The sequence below is a fragment of the Mytilus galloprovincialis genome, chromosome 10 (assembly GCF_965363235.1).
Source record: "Mytilus galloprovincialis chromosome 10, xbMytGall1.hap1.1, whole genome shotgun sequence".
Taxonomy (NCBI): Eukaryota; Metazoa; Mollusca; class Bivalvia; order Mytilida; family Mytilidae; genus Mytilus; species Mytilus galloprovincialis.
This window is the reverse complement of record NC_134847.1, coordinates 82,670,743-82,691,088: the sequence shown is the minus strand read 5'-3', so window position 1 is coordinate 82,691,088 and position 20,346 is coordinate 82,670,743. Positions and strand designations below refer to the sequence as shown.

Sequence of the window (20,346 nt, the reverse complement as noted above, 5' to 3'; positions counted from 1 at the left end):
TAGTTTTCAAGTTGGTCCAAATGGGGGTCCAAAATTAAACTTTGTTCATCAAAAATTGAATAAATGGGTTCTTTGATATGCCAAATCTAACTGTGTATGTAGATTCTTAATTTTTGGTCCAGTTTTCAAATGGTCTACATTAAGGTCCAAAGGGTCCAAAATTAAACTAAGTTTGATTTTAACAAAAATTAAATTCTTGGGCTTATTTGATATGCTTTATCTAAATATGTACTTTGATTTTTGATTATGGGCCCAGTTTTCAAGTTGGTCCAAATCAGGATTCCATATCAAGTATTGTGCAATAGCAAGAAATTTTCAATTGCACAGTATTGCACAATAGCAAGAAATATCTAATTGCACAATATTTTCAATTGGAGTTATCTTTCTTTGTATAGAATAGAAGTTGATAATATATGTTGGAAATTTGCCAGACATGACTATGATGTCATTTTCTATTTTTATTTGCCAATAACTTTATGTAAATAACTTCATTGGAAATTTGCCAATATAAAATGTTGCTGATGAAGCTTTTTTTCCTTATCTTATCTAAAATGTTTTTAGATAATGTATGTTGGACATTTGCCAGACATGACTATGATGTCATTTTCTATTTTTATTTGCCAATAACTTTATGTAAATAACTTCATTGGAAATTTGCCAATATAAAATGTTGCTGATGAAGTTTTTTTTTATTGTTTTATACAATAAACAATGTATATTCACTTTTACTACCAACCAATCTTTACCATTCAGTGATAACAAGCACTTTATTTTACATTTTAATATTTTATGATGTATTTAAAAGAGTAGTTATTGTTGCAAACTCCATTAGAAATTTGAATTGATATCAGTTTTGGAAAAAGGGAAACAGGGATGTGAAAAAAAAGGGGGGGGGGGTTAAATTTTTCTCATTTCAGATTTCATAAATAAAAAGAAAATTTCTTCAAACATTTTTTTGAGAGGATTAATATTCAACAGCATAGTGAATTGCTCAAAGGCAAAAAAAATATTTTAAGTTCATTAGACCACATTCATTCTGTGTCAGAAACCTATGCTGTGTCAACTATTTAATTTTAGATTTAAAAAGTTTGAAGAAGAAATCTTTAATTGATTTGTAAAATCTTGACATTTGTTTTGTGTAAAAAAAAACATGTAATGTCAAAAATTTGATCACAATCCAAATTCAGAGCTGTATCACGCTTGAATGTTTTGTCCATACTTGCCCCAACTGTTCAGGGTTCGACCTCTGCGGTCGTATAAAGCTGCGCCCTGCGGAGCACCTGGTTCAAATTGGTTTACATTAAGATCCAAAGGGTCAAAAATTGAACTTTGTTTCATTTCATCAAAAATTGAATTCTTAGGATTCAAACGCATTGATCTCAGGAATTTCTTCACTGTCGTTCCCTTAATAACTGCATTAAACAGTTTCTAATCATTATTCATTCGAAACCATTTTATTATACCAATGTCTCACACACAACATAATATAGTATACTGTTGTCTATTAGTCCATCATCCACACTTCAGACAATAACTAGAAAACACTTCCCCCTACTCTCAAGAAAATTTGTTGAAATGTTTATATCTATTGACATAAGCTCCACATCGATTTTATAAATTTTAGAATTTTCATTATCATGTTATGAAGAGAGATTTTATCCTTAAAAAAGAGAGAATTTTCCAATTTTGAACAATAACAATTTTTGGACACCTTTAAGTGCAGGAGTTTCTGGCTACATTGAAAACCCATTGGAGGCCTTCAGCTGTTGTCTACTCTATGGTTGGGTTGTTGTCACTTTGACACTTTCCTCATTTCCCATCTCAATTATTCACATAAACACTTCCACATCATTTTATAAAACTTGGGTGAATTGTCTATGTCTGTTGACTTCAGCTACATTCCAAAATTTAAAACAAGATTAACAACTACAGGTCCCCAAATAGCCAATGACAAAAGCTCATACAGCACAGTCAGCTATAAAAGACCTTAAAATGACAAATATAAAACAACTGAAATGAGAAAACAAATAGACTAATAATTGTACAAAACAAAATAGTTCAACCTTTAAGCAAGCTTAAAAGGAATCAAGACATATCATGCGCTTACAGTGCAGCTATTTATTAACAAACTCCATATTCAAACACTCAAACAACTAATTCACAGAGAGGGGTGGAAGTTGAAGCCCCCCCTTTTTTTTTTATCAGTCAATGCATTTGAATGAAGACATGTACACATCAACTCAATTTGTTAATACACATTTCCAGTCTAGCTTTCAATACATTTGTAACGACCTTTAACCCCACTGACAATTTGCGTCTGTGTCCATACTTGTTTAAATGAATTTAATCATTATCTCTCGTTTAAAGAAGGTACTTAATTTTGTATATTTATATAAATCTTTTAGAGTTTCCCACAAAGAGGTTGCTGTCGGATTTCTCATATAGTTATCAGATCACTTCTTTTATGTCCGTTCCATTGATCAGTATAGCTATAATGCACACGCATCTTCGACGAGTATTTTTATTTATGAAAGTCTCATATTTAACTACGATGTAAATAAATCATTAAAATCGGAATGATAACATTAACTTATCACATATTGCATAAAGAGATTTTTTGGATCGCGAATGAGACAAAGTTATATCCACAAATGATCAAACGTACACCCTTGTGCTCTTTAATTTTACCATAATGTTGAATACGCTTTTACTATTCAACTGTTTTGCATTTGACACACATTTTATTTTTGTTCCTTTTCCTTTTTGTTAAAACATACAATGAGCGAAGTCCTAGACATATGAAAAGTGGTGGGTTTGAAAGATCTAGGTATGTCGAGTATTTCTAATAAGCAATGACAGATATAAGCAGATATGGTATATGTGCAAATGAGACAAATCTCCATTCAAGTAACTATTTGTAAAAGTAAACCATTATAGGTCTAAGTACGATATTCATTATGGGGCCTTTGCGCACACCGGCCATTAGCCAATCTAAATAAAACTTTCATTTAAAGGTTTTGAACTACATGTATTACATCTTATCTGGATTTTATTATTAGACAATTCGTACATGCTAAGTTGAAGGGAATTCAAATGATAAATAGGAGGTTACTTTGTGTAAATCCATTGGATATTACACATTTGGTCATTGTTTGTAGTACTTTATATATATATATATATATATATAATTGCTGTGATCATTATACTATCCAGTTTCTTCTGTTTTATTATCAAGTTGTGCGATTAGTATGAAATACCTCTTCATAATTCTTCCGTTCGTCGTATGCCTTGTTCGATGTATCAAACCACCTTACAGAGAATGTGGTAAGAAATTACGTATCAGTAGATATAAACAATGGTATTTAATAAGAGAATTAAGAGATAACTGTATTTTATTTGAAGCTTTGTGGACGTCCATCAGAAGTTTTACTGTCACAAATTTAGTTTACCTGGTTATGTCTAGCGGAGACAGGTCAACGAGTATTTGCGACAGTAAAACTACAGATGGACGTCTGCAAAGTTTCAAATACAATACAGTTATCTCTATTCTAATGCAAAACAAGTACATAATTAAATATTATCATTAATTTAGTGTTAAATGTTCATTAAAGAAAACTCCACTTGTATCTTCTTTGGTCCCTAAACTAGGTGACGACATAGGTATGCTTCCGGTCGTTTTTTGGCTTGTTGGCCGCTTCAGAATGTAATAAAATTTTATAAAAAAAAAATTTTTAGGTACAACAAGTGAGTTATTTGCTAATTATTGCAAAAGGTTTATGTTAATACATTCCGCATTTCAAAATGTCGGCTTCCTTAGTTACAGACAAAGAGATAGAGAATTTTACACTCACTGTCACCCAATCTGAACCATTGATACAACATAATTGCATTAGAATAGTAAATATATCAGGGTAGTGTTGATCTAACCTTTCTTATATATAATCTAATCTTTAGGAGCTCATTTTTACCTGTTAGAAAGTGTTAGATAGCTTAGGTGTAGTATGCAAATGTTTTCATCCACATTGAATTTTAGCATCCCCTCGTCAATTTCATATATGTGAAAGATCGATTCGTTTGTGTTTTTATATCTAATGTACTTTTCTTTCAGAAATATTTACACAAACAAAGATTTATGATCTGAAATCGTGAATCAAATGTTTAAGTTTTTCACTTCGTTTGGGTAAATACTGTTGTTCCGAGAACTATTCTGTAAAGATCTGGATTTTTATTCGATTTCTGGGAAAAAACAAGCCTAACATTTTTTTAAATATTTCGAACTGTCAAAAGTGAAGTTAATATACGATCAAGAATATTCCAATATATCATTTTCGAGTTTGTCCTTCACCGGAAAAAACTCGTCTATTATGCGCGCCTTAAGCTTTATGAAGTCATGTACCAAATAGAGAGGATCTTCTATATCCCTGTAATATTACCGTTCATGAAGCGTAAAAGTGATTGTTATTATGTAGGGTAATAATATTTGTTCTGTATGTATTTAATCACAATTCCCTAAAAACAGCAGTGCTGATTTAAAACTTGAGAATTCAATTTACCGAATAATCCGTTCAATATAGCATCATTGTTTTCCAACCACTCGCTCAATATTGGAACGGTAGTGACAATGCCTCTAAAAGCACGAATTATGTTTAATAAGACCAAAGTTTTCTTACGGAAATGCATCGAACTCGAAAATTGACTATCATATACGACAACAGAATAAAAAGCTTTTTTTATAGCTATTTACATACTATCACCAAATACTAATTTAGATTTTTTTCATATCTATGTGTATGTATTATAAGGTCATTTTTATAAATTTTCTGTCTCCAAAAGTATGATTTTTTTTAAATACGAATGATTTACTTATCCCAGAAATAGATTACCTTCGCCGTATTTGGCATAACTTTTGGGAATTGCGGATTTCAATGCTCTTCACCTTTGTACCTATATGACTTAATAACTATTTTGATCCGCGCGACACTCATAAGCCTTATGAAGAGGTAACGCGCGTCTGGCGTATCAAATTATAAACATTTACCTAAAGTAGTTACCAAAATGTATTGAAAACTAGTCAAGTTAATAAGTGAATATACAAAGTTCCAGATTGTACTTTTGAGCCAATGTGACCTTTGAAATGAGAAAGGTGATAAGACCCCTTTTTTGCCTCAAAATACAGCAAGTTTACAAAAAATTATTAAAATGTAAACTAATTTCCATTTAATAGAAAGTAAGTCATGTTAAATTTCTGAAATCTTCGAAATGTTACCATTTTGGTTAATTGTTAGACGGTTTCCGTTTGAAATAAAAGTGGCCACATTTGTGTTTATTCTTAATATTTAAATGTAAGTTGTATTTGATGATAATATATACCATATATAAAGGTTGAGAATGAACACTTTCAATTTTGACAAAAAAACATCTGAAAAGTGACATATTATGGCAAATTTGATAGCTAGTTCTTATTTAAGCTTGAATTTGAGCTCCTTTAATGACTAAATCAGTTCAAATCTTTCACTTTTTAATCGACGGAAGTAGACACTTAAATGTTTAAAAAGTGTCCAAAATCTTTAATTAGATGAACCGGAACTTCGAGGTCAAAATCGGCCCTTATCGGACCTACTCATTTGTTGTTCAAAACTTCATTTACCTTCTTCATGTCATGAAGATATTCTAAATTAGTCGTAATTCGGAGCTTTTATAATTCATTAATGTAAATTACTAACTGATTAAAACGTTAAAAACCCATCTACATTGTCGATTAAAACGGAATGTCTATGACCAGATTATACGGAAGGTCATTTTAGAATACATATTTTAACAAAGACAAACAGGTGTTATACTTGTACGGTCTCGATTCCAATCTAATCTAAAACATTTTCTATTTTGATAGCACTGAAATTGTCGCCAATATTATTTTTAAAAGGAACTTCAAATATGTTGTACTGTTCCCTAGTAACTCCACCATTGATTTCACTACTGTTGTACTCTAACAAAAGTGTTGATTACTTATTTTCCAATATTCAAATCCTCTCTCTCTCCCCTCTCTCACTCTCTCTCTCTCTCTCTCTCTCTCTCTCTCTCTCTCTCTCTCTCTCTCTCTCTCTCTCTCTCTCTCTCTCTTTTTTTTTCTTTTTCTGGTAAGTTTTAAAGAGAGCAAGGAAGAGTAGGAAAACGGTCATTATACTCAACTGATGGATTATATGCGTAACTGATGGATTATATGCGTACCATTCTAATAAGCTTAACCATACAGTAATCAGAATCACACAAACTTCATTTGAAAGTACGTTTAATGCTAATTGCGAATACTGCAGTTATAAGTATCTATGCATACATTTTATCTTGATCGAGATCACTTTAAGTTTTTTTTTTTTTTTATTAAATTTGTTTCTGTTCGGTTGTAAACAGCAAGCGGTTAATGTCGAAACATCCTTTTATATCACCTGAATCTCACATTCTCACTGTTTATGTTTATGTTGAGTAGCAGTTAATTTTTATTTCAGACCCAAGCGCATTACATAGTAAAACTGGAGATCTTGATCTTGAATCTGTCAATGTTGAGTGTTCCGGTTTAAGTAAAACACGTGATTGCAATCTTAAACGTGGTACGAATGTATCTATGTCGGCCACCTTTACCTCCAGTAAGTATTATTTAAAACTATTTATGAGGTAAACCAATTCCAATTTACCTAGCATTATGATACAGTTGTAAATTAATAACAGGCAATTTCAATAACGACAAAAGTAAAGCTGTTTAATTTAACTGAATTCTGACTTGAACCTACAGTATGGAACGTTTGTTTGTATTTTAGTTTGATATATATCAATCATTGAATGTTAAACACGTCATTTATATATACAACTGGTAAGTTATTTTAAAAGTCGCTATCACTAATAAATTAAAACCTTTACCAAATTATCTTATAAATACAATGATGTGGCTGTACTTGTAGAATTTTGATATAAAAAAAGGTATCACTTGCTATCATTTACGGGGATATTATTCATAAAGCCCTTTTTAGTCACAATCACTGTAAAATTATTGATCGTTAAAACTTATTTTTAGATGTTATCAATTTAACATGTTAGTGATTTCTTTAAATATTGTGGTAGAAACATCAATTGTTTTATAATTAAAACATACCTAAATATATATTATAATACATGTATTGTTATGCGAACTAATGATCCTACATCCGTTTGAACAGTTTCATATTTTTATGTTCGCTCCTATTATAGTCAACTTTGCGGAATATGTTGTTTTTCATTGTTGATCGCCATATTTTGGGCTATAATTGATTACTTCTACTTCGTTTTAATTCTGATGGATATTTGTCTCACTGACAAAAGTAGCACATGAACGTGGTACTCATTCTAATGGTGAAATCTTTAATAAAGATATTAAATGATTATTATTACCCTGTTATTCCGCCTCTCTTTTGTAATTTAACCTGCATCAAATTACGACACGAATACTTTTGATGCGTTGGTATAAAATATCAAATAATATTCATATAACAAATTAATCAATACCATACTGCATTATATATGACCATTTCCATTGAAGCTTACTCACATGTAGGACATATTCATTGCCAGTTACATAGTATGCTAGTGACCTGATATGATATATACGGAATCTGTAAAGTGCATATGGGGTGAGAGCGAAGCCATAGTAGGTCACTAACACGAATTTATCTTACCGACTTAACATGTAATATTTAGACAAGTGGCCTATTGTAGTGATCAAGTCTTCAATGCTGTTAGTATCAAGAACCTACTTCAATTATTCTATACAAAAACAAATTCCATCAATAACAACCGTCTTTTTGTGTCGGGATGTACCCGACCACGTCTACTGGTATTTTTGTCCATTTGATGAGTTAAGCCTTTTTCAACTGATTTTTATAGTTCGTTCTTATGTTGTACTGTTACACCACTGTCCCAGGTTAGGGGGAGGGTTGGGATCCCGCTAACATGTTTAACCCCGCCACATTATTTATGTATGTGCTGTCCCAAGTCAGGAGCCTGTAATTCAGTGGTTGTCGTTTGTTAATGTGTTACATATTTGTTTGTCGTTCATTTTTTTAACATAAATAAGGCCGTTAGTTTTCTCGTTTGAATTGTTTTACATTGTCTTATCGGGGACTATTATAGCTGACTATGCGGTATGGGCTTTGCTCATTGTTGAAGGCTGTACGGTTACCTATAGTTGTTAATGTCTGTGTCATTTTGGTCTTTTGTGGATAGTTGTCTCATTGGCAATCATACCACATCTTCTTTTTTATATTGTTAGATTAAAATGTATTTTATGACTTTATTTCAAATGTCATCTTCAATTTCCTGGTCTGTTTAAACCTTTAAGACTTTTCCTTAACTCGGTGGCGTTTTTTGTAAAGGTACATAACACAACTAATAACCCTGTATTTAAATAAACTCCACCTACTAACCTTAGGTAAAATACACATGGTCTCCACACGGTTGCTTTGAACCAATCATTATCCTAGAAATGTATAGGAGGTAAGACAAATACTAATATCTAAACTAAAGCAGGAAGTGATGTGTTAATTGAAGCAAATGAATGAAAAGACCTAAATATTAATGGTCAAAACGTAGATTTGTTTTCTTCTCATTTTGTCATTTTATTTCTTAATGATTATCATGAATTTTCTATATTATTGATTAAAATGAGACTACGTTTCAACTGTTTCAGATAAAATACAGCATATTAAACATTATCTAAAAGTTACTAGAGGGACAATTAAACTTTCGATCATATCTATAACCGTTTGAATTCATCTAACGAAATGGAAGTTGGTTGTTGGAGAGTATAAAATTTGATGAAAAATTATAACACCAGGGTTTTCGATATCACAAACTAGTCAAAACATTTACTAAATTTTTTCATCGGTACAAGAACATCATTCTTAAATATAGCTTAACATGCAGATTTCTTATACATTCAGGTATTTCACATCCAATCTGTTATGGTAATATTCTTTTAAAAGCACAAAAATATCAGTATACACCTCAGAAGCTAACACATTTATTTAAAAACCAGTTGTTGTCATGACACGGGTTATGTTCTTCTCATATATATTATGATGTTATGATACTAAAACCCTAAAAGAAGGGATTGTGCCTAATATTCATATGATGAAGACATTATCTTTCAATCAGTTTAATTGAAGTCTGGAGCTGGCATGTCAGTTATCTGCTAGTAGTCTGTTGTTATTTATGTATTATTGTCATTTTGTTTATTTTTTTTTTGTTACATCTTCTGATATCATCTTCGCACTTCTCTTCAGCTGAAGTTTAATGTATGTATAGGTACTTTTCTACATTGGCTAGAGGTAAAGGGGGATGGTGGAGATCTCATAAACATGTTTAACCCCGCTGTATTTTTGCGCCTGTCCCAAGTCAGGAGCATTTGGCCTTTTTTAGTCTTGTATTATTTTCAATTTTAGTTTTTTCTGTATAATTTAGAGTTTAGTATGGAGTTCATTATCACTGAACTAGTATATATATTTGTTTAGGGGCCACCTGAAGGACGCCTCTGGTTGCGGGAATTTCTGGCTGCATCATTGAAGACCTATTGATGACCTTCTACTGTTGTCTTTTCTATGGTCAGGTTGTTGTCTCTTTGACACATTCCCCATTTCCATTCTCAATTTTATTCAATTTGTGTTAGTTCTTGTACCCTCTCGAGTCTTTAAATTATTGAAAATGATAATCGGATTCTGGTTTATCTTCAAAAGGAATGCCCAAAACGTAGCATCAAATACCAATGATGCATAAGACTTTCACGACACATCACGATCCATATGATCAACAGCGACTGAACATATACCAATTTAAACTAAACCTACACAAATACAAAATAAGGCATGCTGAATATTTCTGGTTAATGTATTTCGTCTTGGCGAAATAAAAACAATACTAAAAATAAAATGTTTGCCTCATATCTTGATCTTGTTTTGGAAATAGACAGATAAGAGCGACTTCAAACTATTATTTATGACAAACGTGACTATTTCAAATTGTTAACTTCCCTTTTCATAGATGTATCATGCTTTCTGTCCCATCATTTATTATTTGCATATTGATTAATACGTTACGCTCGTAGAAGTTCAAATCATAAGATTTAGTTATCCGGAATGTGTGTATATTGCAAAATCTAATTTATCTTGGTTATCTGGAAGTAAGACTGACACTTAATCACGAACTATTTGACCGATTTAATGTACATTTGTCTAAACTCATACACGATATACACTCAAATCATTAGTTCTTATGGTAGATTAATGTTATACCGCCATCTCGGATCGTAAAATCACAGTACGTACAAAATCGCTCTAGTTACTTACCCAAATCTGCAAATTTGGAGACAGAACTTTGTGATTTGTTGTAAACTCAAAATATGAAAAGAAAAATCAACTTTTGCGTTTAAGGATCAATATTTTCAAATAAGCCATTTAAGGGTATATAACTCTTTTAAGCAACGTAACACAGTACATGATATATAATGCATGAAGATGGAATATTTACAGATCAGCTGAATTATCTATCGTAGAAGATCTAACAAATAAATGTAGGATGCAGTCATAGAAATAGTTATATTATAAGTACGTCCGAACCAGTGACATCTTTATGACAGATTTTATCCATCGTATCAACAGCAGTGATTGTGATACCAGGCTGAAAATACGTTCTTTATATATAATTCGTCTTTATAACAGCCCAACAATGTTAGGTTTGAAAAGAAGCATTTTTTTCCCTGGTTTGGAATCATATAAATATTATTGTGAAAGAGATAAAACAAATATGAAACGTGCGACTTAAAACGTTAATAAAAAGTACCTAGTATTTCATCACAAAACAAATATCCTAGTATTGAAAGCCACGGGTACCATCTGATACGTTTTAGAACAGATATTCGTTTCTAGCATTAGATTCTTTAAGGTCATTTGAGTCCAGTAAAATTTACTTTGTGATTCTGTGTATGACTCTATATTTGAACCCACAAAGTTTTGATTTCTTTGTTGTTTAAAAAACAATTTGTTCGCTTTTTCCCAATCCCAATTATTATCTAAACTTAGAGACCATTTATCTTCACAGTTAAGGAATATGGCCGTTTTAAAAAGTCAGGAATTTGGCAGTTGTTTTCAAATAGTTCTTTTCTATGTATATTGCATTGGCCTTTGTTTATGTTGCAATTCAGTGTTTCTGTTATTTCGTTGTTTTCCTATTGTAGTTGATGTGTTTCCATTGGTTTTGGTTTGTTATATGGATTTGTTTTCTCTCAATCGGTTCATGACTTTTGAATAGCTGTATACTACTATTGCCTTTATTTAATATTTAGTTAGAAAAATTAGTACTAGACGTAAATAAAGGAAACGATAGTACACCGTTGTTCAAATATATATCATTTGAGCTATTATTGAATAAAACAAAATTTTCTTATAATAATTTGAAGAATTACGCCATGAGATTTACAACGATTGTATAAAGAGATATTTTGATTTTTTGCTAAATATATCTTAATCTTATCTTATAAATATTTTGTCATTTTCTACAGCTATTAGTTTACCCTCATTAACTAGCATATCATGTATCACTTAGATCTCTCTATAGACATTTGAATATTTTCATTAACCCAATGCCAGTCTGTTATAAATAATTCTTCTTTTTTTTTTTTTTTATATAAATTTATTTTGCAATTCTGTCCATGCTTTAAAAACCTCTTTCTTTGCATAAGCTTGATAGACCTAATTGTTTTGTTTTGTTTTTAACACTGTCGAACCTATCAACGTTTTAGCAACTTAATAGGTTGTCAAAATCTAGAACTTTCGGCCCAAAAATTATAGATCCAAACATAATATTTCTCTTTAAATCTTGTAAGTATGAATAAAAAAATGAAGATGCGGTTGTTTTCCAAATTGAAAAATGGTACCAAACATTTTGAAATAATTAGATTTGTCTTTAAGACAATGTCTTGAAATGTGACATTTGTCTTAATGTTCTTGTTTTTTGTAGACGTTAATACCAGCAAAGTTACAACAGTTGTTCATGGTGTTTTAGGCGGTGTCGCCGAATTTTTTCTTAAACTTCTCAGTAATGACGGAGAAGAGGGCGTTCGATTTAACGGAGTGACCGAGGATGCTTGCATAAGCAATGTTGACCATTGTGACATTACCAAAGGGGAAATAATCCAGTATACTAATGAACTGCCTGTCGACATCCACTATCCGCTGGTATGCTTTTCTTTTAGCTTATCATGTGACTTACAAAAAGGAGCTGTGGTATGATTGCATAAGAATCAACTATCCACTGATGTTCAAATAAAGTGGATTGAAGCAATTATAGGCAACCATAAAGCCTTAAAAAATAAGAAAACTAATAAAATATAGTCGGCTATAAAACACCCCGACTAGCATATAAAAGAATTTGATTGGAAGAAAAATAACGGTCTAAAATATAACAAAACAATCTAACAAAACAAAGTATAAACACATGAACCAACTACAACCACTGAAAACAGGCTCCTGACATGGGACAGGCACTAACATAATGAGACGGGCTAAACATGTTTGTTTTTGAGCGCTCAACCCCTGTAATAACCTTTGGCAGTGGTGCTACGCGCATCTGACGTTTAAGATTATATACTTTTTCGAACATTGGGGCCTCAATGCTATTCAGCGTTGTACTTGTTTGGCTTTCATACTATTTTGATCTGATTTTCACGTCACTCATGTGCATTATGTAGACCAAACGCGCGTCTAGCGTTTCAAATTATAAGCCTGGTACCTTTGATAAATATCTACACCACGGGTCGGTGCCACTTCTGGTGGACGTTTCGTCCCAAGTGTATTCCCATGCTTTCAGTCAACACCTCGGTCTTGACATGAATATCGATTTTATGGTTGTTTTAATGAAGTTACTGTTTGCAAAAGTATGAACAATTCGAAATTCTAATTATTTTCTTATCCAAAGATAGATAGCGTTCGGCGTATTTAGCACATCTTTTTCGAATATTGTGGCCTCAATGCTTTTCAGCAATATACTTGTTTGGCTTCCTTATTATTTGGATTTGAAGCCACGTCACTAATCGCATTATGTAGATTACGTATCAAATTATAAGTCTGGAACCTCTGATATTTGTTTGCACCACTCGGTCGATGAAATTGCTAGTGGACGTTTCGTCCCCGTTGTATCACCTGTCCAGTAGTCAACACTTCGCTATTGACATGAATCAATTTGATGGTAACTTTAATAAATATACTGTTTGCAAACGGGTGAATTTTTTGAAATACAAAAAAAATCGGCTGAAAAGGTTTTAACTCATCCGATGGATACAAAGCAGTAAATATCTTACAAAAAACACAGACCAGCCATTGCCTGGTATTTATACATCCCTAACATAAAAAAGACACGAAGTATATAACAGAGAGTAGTCGCAGTTTTGTACTGACAGCTAGCTCAGTGAAAAAACTAACCATTTTTCTAAGACTAAAATATCAATTAGTACACATCAACTATTCATTGATTTAAGTTACAACGCCATTTATAGCCGGATAAAAACATCACCTTGTGCACTGTGCAATGTGAAAATGTGGGTATAGACAGATTATAATGCAGTTAAAAGTGAAGATGTGTATAACAATAATATTTAGTATGGTGTAGATTTGCTAATTACAAAACCATTATTTATACAAAAGGAAACAATATTAAAAATTCTAAATACGGTGTTGATCATTAATCTAAAACAGGAAACATGTGTTAATATAAATTAAGAATGTACTTTAGAGTATCAGAAATTTTGAATTTCGAAAAAAAAATACTACGTCGACAAAAGACAATAGCATGTCAAAAAGTTAAGACAAAACACAACAAATCACAAAATCTGAATAGAATAATAAAACTCAAATGCTCTATAAAGGCCGGCAGTTCATGTTTCACTAGTAGCACATCTTCAAGTTTCCTATGATAAATACATGTCTGCAAATTAGTCGCATTCTCCGATTTGCTATGATTTGAAATGCGACAACTATCCACCAAATATCTAACTTACGTGAATGTTGGCGGATTTATAGCCTATATCTAACTGTTCTTTTGAACATTAATCTTTTTTGTAAACCAAATCTAAGTACGAACCAGTCTTCCTTTCTGTTAAGCACGAATTTTCCAATTATATGAAAAGCAACACATGTAATGAACATTGACTTCTTATCGGTCTAGTCCACTTTAAGACTAGTTTTTTTTTCGCTTATATTATTTCATAATTGGTTCCTTTTTAATATGCTTTCGTCTAAATTGGTTTCATATTTTAAATGAATGTATACATCTTTTATTCAGCTCCGTTTGACTGTGAAATGGGAAATTAGAGATGACCAGAACAACGACCTCGTCTGTATTCGAATTCCCGTTGAAATTGTGGACTAATTCGACTGGAGAAAACATCATACTGACTAGCATGTCATTTTTGTATACAAACATTGATGTCAGGTTTTTTTCTTTAAATCCACAATAAACTATGAAGAGATAAATGTTATGCTTATTGCCTTTTCGTCTGAATTGATTTCACATCAATCGATGTTAACATCAATGAAGAGACATTAGTTCTTGGTATTATATGGACCAATAATTAATGGTACGGTTCATGTTGTTGTAAACAAGCGATATCATTTGTCTGCAAAAATCCTTCTTTTGATTTTTACTATTGTCGTGCGACAGCATAGATCTTTTACAAACTAGTATTACTTATTTGAGCCTTTATTGCAAATTCCTAAATAATTTGGAATTATGTGACTCCTTGAATAACGTAGGTGTAATTACTCGCATTGTGTTAATTGATCCATATAAATGTGTGACTTAAACGTTTTGAGGATCTTGCCAACTTTCTCATAGGTGATGCCAGTAAACCACAAGACGTTTTCGTTCATCAAACGTCGTATGTTAATCTTATGTAGCATTCAATGTAGTCTTTTGAAATCATAACAACTATGTATGTTTTCAAGTTTTTACCGGTTTGTTAATGAACAAATGTCGTTAAGTACACATAAACCCTAATATATAACAAATGCGATTAATATTGTTTACATAGAATTCTAATTTGCATTTCCACAGGCAGTCACCTTTTTTATAGTGATGCATACTTTTGTTTTCTTGTCTGGGTTTGGCCTAACTTTTGATTTCCTCGTACAAGCACATTCTTTGATTTAGGTGAATAATTTGGAATCCATGCGATTCCTTCAGGTTTGTACCTTGATTTGTATCATTGTAATGGTTAAATGAAGGTTTGAACAGCGTCGATCTACGATTCCAATTTGAATATAAACACCGTCTATATATAATATACGTATTTTTTTACATAAATTTCTATTGATACATTTTAAAATAGATGTAACTATGGGTAATATGTATTTCCATGGTAACATTGATGTCAGCAACTATTAACGATGGTAATTTAGAGTAAGCTTATGCTTAAATGTATTTTTTTTTTTTATCAGTTATGGAACAATTCAGTACATTAAAGCTCTAAAACTGCAATATTCTGCAAATAATAACTCCGTTTCCAAGGAAAAAATCGGTTTCTATGGTGATAAAACTAAAGAAAGTCCCAAGCTTTTTTCTATTTAATTTGGTAAAGTAGTATCCAAACTTCATAACTAAAGTGCTAACTATGCTACACACAGTTGCTCTTTTCTGAAAAACACCACAGAAAATTTGATACTTTCGCAAAAATCCCAAATTTCAGAAAATTTGAAAATATGCATTTTTTGGCAAAATTTTTCAAAAAATTTACAAATTTGTTTTACATGTAATCTGAACTAAAATGATGCTAAAACCAAGTTGTATCAATGTTACATATGAAAATTAATGAAAAATGTTTGATTCTATTCCTATTCAGGCTCTGAATTGTAGTGATTTAGCTGATTTTTGGAAGATTTTACTATGCTTCACAACCAAAACAATAGAGTGTCCGTAACCATGGCAACCACTCGTATTTTCCCACTCATATTTATTTTTTGAGCAGTATTCAGTTACTGTTTCTTCTAGGCCATTTATAGATAAAATCTGAAACCCTCATAAATCACATGTATATGGCACTCTGCCTGGTTCTTACAAAGAGCTGTACTTAATATAGAAGCTATATGGTTGGAAAAAATAAAGAAGATTAAGGCGTGTCTTGAGGTTTGGAAATCTCGTGACCTAACATTGAAGGACATGGTCTTAATATTAAAGTCATTGATTATATCTAAAATAGGGTTCGAAATCGAAATGCGAGGTATTCCTGAAAAATATAAAAAAAAGAAATAAACAATGTCATGTGGAATTTTATATGGGAGGAAAAAGTAAATTTAATTAAAAGGGACGGGTGTTGCTTACCAGTAGAGGAAGGGGGGATTGTATGATCAATATAGACTCGCTCGTGAAATCCAAGCAAATCAAAAGTATGCAAAAGATTTTAAGATCAAAAACCGATAACTGGAACACAATAACCAAATGGTGGCTACAGAAGTTTGATATCAAATATAATTGTGATAAAGTTTTAGCAAAGTGTTTGGATTTACGAGGATCACAAATGGAAAATTTTCCAAAATACTATCTTGATTTAATTAAAACGTGGTCAAAATTATACTAAGTCCAATAAATAAAAACGATATCCTAAACCAACAACTTTTTGGAAACATAAAAATTCATTACAACAAAAAACCTATTGTTTTCGCTCACTTCGGAAAAAGTGGAATGCATACAATAAAAGATGTTTGGGATGAAGAAACGAAAAATATCAAAAGCGACAACTTTATATACAATATTATTTAAGATAAAAGAAACTGGATTTCGGAATGGACAAGGCTGAAATTAGCTATACTAAAATTGTTCAAGGACAGACAAAAAAAACGTCCACGTTGATCCAGAACCCCCTATAAATGGTTATTACATTAAAAATACATTTGAATTCTACGATAAACAGAATAAAGTAGTAATCCCAAGTGAGATATCTTTGAAATTAATCCAATATTCGTTAAATTTAGATATAGTTCCAAACTGTCAAATAAAATGGAATATTCAGTATAATTCAGAATTACCGTGAAAAAAGATCTGGATAAATTTAAATAAAAGTATGTCCTCTACGGAAGCAAATCAAATTAGCTAGAAATTTGTTCATAACATTATCTATACGGAGCAAAAACTATTTAGAAGCGGCAAATCAAATAATGGCAAATACCATTTTTGTAAAACACAAAACGAAACTCCCACACACCTTTTCACCGTTGTAACATTATAATGGTTGTTTGGGAACATATTTTTGATGCGCTTTAAAAATATAATGTACTTAATAACACAGTATATATATTCCATTGAGCGAAGAACGTATCATACTTGGAATGTACGAACTTATGTATGCAAACATATAAAGTAGATTACTTTTTTTTTATAATAGAGTCCACCGTTTATCCCTGGACGATGTATCATTGTTAACACAGGGCCCATTGTGTATACTTCCCTGGGTAATACAAGGTTAATTATATTTAGGTGATTTTCAATAAATGTATTTCAAGTCTTAAAAAAAAGAAAGAAGAAAAAAGAAATCAATATATCTAAAAAGTTTTGGAAACTTTGTATGCGATACATATGTAAGAAGTTCTTTTCCTTGGAGTTAATTGTTATTGTTCTGAAAATGTATAAGTCACTTTATCAACCGGAACAATGTATTTACATGTTTTGCAATTGACTACTGCAACAAAAGTAAAAATACTTGTTTTCGCACGAATGAATATGGCATCCTATCCGTTAATGTTTTTCCGCCATCTGGCGGCTGATGATCGAGCTGATGGGGGAAATTGGTTATCAGTTTGTTCTTGATGTTGATCTCCAAAGATTCCGAAGCCAATGCAGAGTCATTGTGAACATCGTAGAGCTCTTTTTAGAAAGATTATAAGCGTTGGCATAACATTATAAAACAAAGATAATCCCAACCTAATCCCCTTCTCGGTAATGAGCAGCATTTTGGTGCCTATCATGTAATTTAGTTTGACTCAGGGTATTTCTAGTGCCACGCAAAAGGCAAAACATAGAGCTTTGTAGTCCTAAGACGATCGATTTTATAGTTCTACATTCAGAGGCTCTGAAAGTTCGCAAGCGAATCCGAAGTACCCCCATCATCTTGATGATTCAGGATTCACAATGTACTCAACTTGTATATCTCTTGTGTTCATTTCACATGGACTATGTTCTTGGTTGTGTTTCAAGTTGCAATGGTTGTGATCTGCACCTATATTGTCCTCTATATATTGAAAATGTTCCTAAATTATCGTCTTCCTAAAATCATTCCTCAGTAAAGGACCTAAATATCTTCCCCCGTCAATTATTAATTGGAATGAGTGTCGTAATATCATCCACGACTCACTCCATACGTACTGTATGAAATGGATAAAACGGGAAAAAGCTGACAAAAAATCTTTGGACTCTTTTTTTAATTCAGTAATGAAGATAGTTGATATACGTATTCAACATTTTAAAGAACATTTTACTATTTACAATAACCACAAAAAACCTATTTCTCGTATCAAACATAAACTAAAAGAACTAGCCAAGAAATTTGTTTTTGTCCCGGCCGATAAAGCTGCTAATAATATTATTATTGTTTGACGTAAATTTTACATTGAGGTTCTGAAAAAAGAAATCACCAACATTCCAACTGACTCCATTTTCAGAAAACGACATCTGTAACAAACATAAACTTTTAGCTACCGCTTTACAAGCAGAGCCAAATACAATGAAAGTCCCAACTATGTACTGGCTTCCGCAGCTACACAATACACCTTACAAATATAGATTTATTTCGTCTTCAAGCCATTGTTCCACTACTAAATTGTCTATTCTTCTTACCAGCACACTTGGTACAATTAAAAACCTGATAATAAATTGTTCAAATAAGACCTTCGAAAATAGTAGAATTAATTACTTTTGTAGTGTCAAGAACTCGTTGGAAGTACTTGATAAATTGCATGCTTATATTGGTGATTTTAAATCTGTTCAAAGTTTTGATTTTTCTACCCTGTATACCACACTGCCTCACATTCTCATTAAGAAAAAATTCACACACCTAATTAAATTTTTATAATACTTTTAGATATTTGGATGATATTTTGGCTCTCAATAATGACGACTTCAGTATGTATATTAAAGAAATTTATCCTGTTGAACTTACTTTAAATAAAGCTAATACTAACAATGACCACTGCCCTTTCCTCGATCTTGATATCTATATCACTAACGGAAAGCTGAATACTAAAATTTATGATAAAAGAGTCGATTTTTCATTTCATTTCATTTTAGATGGTGACGTTCCCTTGTCACCATCTTACTGTGTTTATATATCTCAACTTGTACGATTCGCTCGTGTATGTAACAATGTTTTAGATTTTAACGAGAGAAATTTATGTATTACTGAAAAATTATTACACCAGGGTTTTCGATATCACAAACTAGTCAAAACATTTACTAAATTTTATCATCGGTATAAGGACATCCTTCGTAAATATAGCTCAACATGCAGACTTCTTATACGTTCAGGTATTTCACATCCAATTTTTTATGGAAATATTCCTTATAAAGCACAAAGGTGTCAGTATTCACCTCAAAAACTAACAAAACCTTTGAATAGACTTATTAAGAAGGGATATAGTTACGATACTGTTGTCAGGTCATTAAAGATTGCATATTTTGGCGTTAATATTGATTCACTTATAGGGTCTTTGCATCGGAACTAAACCAATTTATTCAAAAACCAGTTGTTGGCATGACACGGGTTATGTTCTTCTCATATATGTTATGATGGTATGATACTAAACCCCTAACGGGAAGGATTGTGCCTGATGTTCATATGATAAAATCATAATCTTTCAGTCAGTTTAATTGAAGTCTGGAGCTGGCATGTCAGTTAACTGCTAGTAGTCTGTTGTTATTTATGTATTATTGTCATTTTGTTTATTTTCTTTGGTTACATCTTCTGACATCAGACTCGGACTTCTCTTGAACTGAATTTTTAATGTGCGTAGTGTTATGCGTTTACTTTTCTACATTGGCTAGAGGTATAGAGGGAGGGTTGAGATCTCACAAACATGTTTAACCCCGCCGCATTTTTGCGCCTGTCCCAAGTCAGGAGCCTCTGGCCTTTGTTAGTCTTGTATTATTTTAATTTTAGTTTCTTGTGTACAATTTGGAAATTAGTATGGCGTTCATTATCACTGAACTAGTTTATATTTGTTTAGGGGCCAGTTGAAGGACGCCTCCGGGTGCGGGAATTTCTCGCTACATTGAAGACCTGTTGGTGAC

General features: G+C 31.9%; 1 long non-coding RNA gene across 1 annotated transcript; it reads left to right on the top strand.

Annotated features, from left to right (window-relative positions):
- Positions 1-3,191: 3,191 nt before the first annotated feature.
- On the top strand, positions 3,192-14,546 carry LOC143049389 (uncharacterized). The gene is made up of 4 exons (XR_012970212.1): positions 3,192-3,324; positions 6,504-6,641; positions 12,037-12,254; positions 14,356-14,546. It is a non-coding gene; the product is annotated as an uncharacterized LOC143049389 (long non-coding RNA).
- The last annotated feature ends 5,800 nt before the right edge of the window (positions 14,547-20,346 follow it).